Source organism: Anneissia japonica, unplaced genomic scaffold (genome assembly GCF_011630105.1).
Source record: "Anneissia japonica isolate Jap-2015-1 unplaced genomic scaffold, ASM1163010v1 scaffold287722_len911783_cov160, whole genome shotgun sequence".
Lineage (NCBI taxonomy): Eukaryota > Metazoa > Echinodermata > Crinoidea > Comatulida > Comatulidae > Anneissia > Anneissia japonica.
In genome coordinates, this window is record NW_022711579.1 from 852,073 (window position 1) to 857,214 (window position 5,142).

The 5,142-nt window shown below is 30.4% G+C and overlaps 1 protein-coding gene across 1 annotated transcript in view; it reads left to right on the forward strand.

The window, feature by feature from the left end:
* The window catches only part of LOC117107555, a 26,298-nt gene that overhangs the window by 7,572 nt on the left and 13,584 nt on the right, over positions 1-5,142 (forward strand). The window lies entirely within an intron of this gene.

Here is a 5,142-nt window from a genome sequence, read left to right on the forward strand (position 1 = left end):
TCATTGATGCACGGTAGAGATTGCATCTTTAGATCTCTGATCTTGTTCACATATTCACGGACTAGTGCTGTCTCGTAAGAATTTCGTAGGACGCGTTAAGAATGACAAAATATTCTCTGTATCTACTGGAACCGAGCCATATAGCTTGTATGCCACTATTTGCATTTACACCTGGGCTGTGTATATATATTGCCTTGGTTTGGCTCTGTAATCATTAGTGGTCGTGGGACTAGTTTGGGCCCTACCTAAGCTGGTCGAACGTTTCGTTTGGGTCTATATCCTAGCTGGACTGATGAGGCCTGGAAGGTCGAAACGGATCCGTCTGTAGATATTGGGATTCCTTCCAGTGGATGCTTAGTTTATTTTGTCATTCTGATCGGATTTTCTCTACTGTTCCGTTTTAATTTTAAATAAACAGACTTTTATTGGTCTAACCACAGAGTGCAGGAATCAACAGACTTTAAATGATGCTTATGGTAATGATAAATCATAATGATAAAATGCCAAAAAAAAAATCCATTTTGTACTGTAGATCTTAGATTAATATTTATTACCTTTGCATTCACAATTATATAATATTATAATAGCATGTTTATACAAATGAATGCCAAGTGCTGAAACTACAAAGTTAATATACTGGAGTTTTATACTAATATATTCACAGAAGTCGACTGTTAATAAAAAATATACTGTATATTTCTTGCACTAGAAATTAAGTATCAAGAACATTGAGAATTTAATTTGATACAGAGATGTGTCACTAATATAGAGAGGTAACTTGACAAAGTCTTTATGATTATGAGCTGAATATTGCACTGACGAAACATTGTACAGTAATAGGATTTTATACATAACCTGTATTAATACAGTAAAACAAAGGTTCCAGTTATTTTTTCTTCTTCGAATGCACATTACTAAAGATAAAATTATTAAGCAAAACCTGAAAAGACTGCTTCACTGAATTGCTACTACACTATACTAAATATCACTCACACCATAATATTATTAATAACAAAACAATAATATTGATAAAATATATCAATAGAAATAATTGAAAAATGTAGATTACAAAAGATCTGTCCACAGAACAAGATTTAAAACATGGATAGCAAATTTGTGGTGAGCTTCCTATCTCTGACTGGAGAAACATAATATGCATTGCATAATAATGACCAACCGATGTTTTACATTATTTTTTTTAGTATTGGTCACATTTTATGCTAAATTATCTGTATATTAGTACAAATATATTTTAATCATATTGTATAATACAATATGATTAAAATATATTTGTACTAATATATAGATAATTTAGCATAAAATGTGACCAATACTAAAAAAAATAATGTAAAACATTGGTTGGTCATTTAAAATGATTAAAAAAAACCAGACATACTGTAAATTCCAAAAGCTTTCATTACTATACAGTGCATTCATTCATTGATATGCAGTATGAAGCTTCTGGAAGAAATTTAATTATGTTACTAGTCTTGAGTGATGTTCTTGTATTGAAAATTTCAAAGAACTGTACCACTCTATAATGTGTATGTTTTTGTATTATATTAACATTTCCCACTTGAACAATCAACATTTCAATATTGTACATACAATATCATTAAAATCCCACCTTGTTTTAAGGAATATAAAACCAAAACATTATTTGTGACGATATATTTCACTTTAACACACATAACTGAACACATAATTATTAGTGTAGAAATTCACTCAACTTAACCACCAAGATATTCAACTCCACTGCAATAAACATAGTTCTAAAAAAGGCTTTCCCCTTTTTTAAACATATTAATCCATAATCAGAGATATAAGATGGTTAGATAACTTAAATAAAATAGTGATACTTTATAATTAATTGCATAGATTTCATAATTACAGTAACATCATGAATACGTGTAATAAATATTTGTTAGCCTATAAAGTGCTGCATGTCATTTTACTATAATTAAAGTAGTTAATTCTATGAGGGGGACAACAGAATATTTTTCCTAAGCAATTTTTAAGAATTGCACAATATGTAATATGTATACTTCATTCTCCTTGCACAACAATTAAATTAAACACTATAAAGTAGAAAGTATTTAATGCTACGTTTGTACTTTAAATTGCAGGTTTAGGTCAAAAAAAATTTCATCTCACAATACAAGGCTTAGTTTCAAAACATCTAAAGCTGAAAGAAAAAATAAATATGTATCATTATACAGGAGTAAAAAGATTGTTGCATAATTATGACATTTTGTTTGTTTATTTATTCAGTTTATCATTCATTCATTTATTTAGTCATCCATTTTTATAATTATTTAACCAGACAGGTTCAAATTTACAGTGAAAATAGATTGTAAAATGTAGTGTAAAATGTTTCTTGGATTTTTCTATGCTCAATATTTTTTAGATTATACATACCGTATGTAGGATCATGAATTGTGAGAAAGACAGAACAGTTCTTTGTGTGCGTGAGGTGAGTGTCTTCAGCAACTGTAGAATAATTGAAATTACAAAAAGTTCTTTAGGTTATTAGGCATAAAAAGCTTGGATTTAATTCCAATTTGACTGCTTGCATACAATATAAACAATATTTTTTTTAATAGATTTAATTGTTTTTGTAAAGTTACAATTAAATTATCCCATTGTTTTACATTGTCCCTATTATCTTTTCTATCTTTTCTACATTGTGTTTTTGTAAAGTGATTTAGTTATGGTTTTGTAAAGTTACAATGCAAACTATCGTATTGTTTTACATGGTCCCTCCATTATAAAATTTTGACCAATGTTTCTCTAAAGTTATCCTCACACGTAGCTAGAACCATAATATATGACAAAATTTTATGTGAGCAATGGACAAAATGTGACCAGTAATTAAATTACCAAAAATGATTCAAAGTTAACAAGAATATAAAAGAAATTCTATTGTTTTTTTTCTGGGACAGCCAGATTATATATTGACCTAGAAATTTGTTTTCAATAATATTTTTCCACTGATTAATATAGGCCTATAGCAAATTTATTTATAGCTGAATATCTGGGTATATATTTTAAAACGTGAGGAAGACACATGGTTTTTAAAATTTAAAAAGTACTATAGGACCCAATATTTAATTGTTTTACTGGCCTGATATTTTTCAAGATAGTTAAAAAAAATGTATTTGTTATATGCATAGAGTTACTGTATCCATGGTGTATGTACTGTACAGTATGAGGAATGAACAACATGTAAAGTGCTGTATGAATACCCTCAGAAATAATTTTGGATGTTTTATAAACCTGATGACTACTTTGGCGTCTTACTTACTTTCAGCAGTCTTTTCATAAGGTGACTGGTTGTCGATATCAGGTTGATAAATTCTCAGGATCCTCAATGTTTTTCGGTTAATACGGTAACTTGTTCTGATCAATTTTCAGTAAAAACTTCCTCGTTGGCAACTTTCAATCAAAATTATTTTGTTTTTAATCTGCACCAGGGACGTATCCAGGGGGGAGCCGTGGGAGCCGCGGCTCCCCCCTTTTGTACACAGTGTTAAAATTTTAAAGCTTATTCTTGAGCCAATACAAATTCTTTCCTGGGATCACTCAAAATGAATACTTCTAAACATGTAAATATGCATCAGTACACGTTATACATAGGCATAATAGAACACATGGGCCTAAGCGTGATTTTAAAAAATCTTAAATCCATAAATCTCAGGCCAGGTCTTTTAAGATAGAAATGCGATACAGTGGTTCAATTTCGTTTTTATCCTTTTGCAAGTTTCTTTAAATGTTTGTTTAATAATACTACTACTAATAGTAATAATAATAATAACAATGATGATGATGACAATAGTAATAATTGATATTAATATTAATAACAATAAAAAGTGAAGAAAATTGTGCTAAATGCGAAAAAAAGGTGTGATTTGTTGATCATAATATATAGTATATATAGTTAAAGCTTAGTAAGCTATAATTAGGCCTAAGTTGTCCTGGATATTAAGTAGATCCCTGATTAAAGATCATGAGAAATTTGTTGGCGTTTCATTTTGACTATAATGATAATGTGATGATGATGGATTTTACTATATAAAAGTGTCATTTCTCAGCCCCAGCCATGGTGGGGCTGAGGACGTTGTGAAATCACGTTTTTGAAGTAGCCCTATGTAAAGTACATATTCAAAGACAATGTTTTTAAGCTTTTTTCTTCTATGTTTTTTTCTATGGTATATCACACACATTAATAAGATCTCTATGGTTGTCAAAAATCCCTGATAAAAGATCATGTTTGTTTAATAATACTATTAATAATACTAATAATAATAATAATAATAATAATAACAATGATGATGATGACGATAGGAATAATTGATGATAATATTAATAGCAATAAAAAGTGAAGAAAATTGTGCTAAATGCGAAAAAAAAGCTATGATTTGTTGATCATACTATAGTATATATAGTTAAAGCTTAGTAAGCTATAATTAGGCCTAAGTTGTCCTGGATATTAAGTAGATTCCTGATAAAAGATCATAAGAAATTTGTTGGCGTTTCATTTTGACTATAATGGTAATGTGATGATGATGAATTTTACTATATAAAAGTGTCATTTCCGGCCATCTCGAGAAGTACTATTTCCTCAAATTTTCTCACCTCAACCCCAGCCATGGTGGGGCTGAGGTGGTTGTGAAATCACGTTTTCGAAGTAGGCCTATGTAAAGTACATATTCAAAGACAATGTTTATAAGCTTTGTTTTCTATGGTATACACATACACATTAATAAGATCTCTATGATTGTCAAAAATCCCTGATGAAAGATCATGAGAATTTTTTTTGGCGCTTCATTTTGACTAATGGTGATGTGGTGATGATGAATTTTACTAAAAGTGTCATTTCTAGCCATCTAGAGGTACTATTTCCTCAAATTTTCTCACCTCAGCTCCAACCATTGTGGGGCTGAAGTGGGTGTCGACTCACAAAATGCCTTCCCCCTTCACCTTTTAAAACAGATCTGTGCCCTTCCCTGGGTATGACATTAAACTCCATCGAGTCGGCTCCTGATGTATGTCTTAGTGATTGAATGTCCATTTTTCGTGATTATGACTATTCTGGATAAAGAATGTTTTGAGCAGAGGTGGATTCAAGCCCCCCCCCCCCCA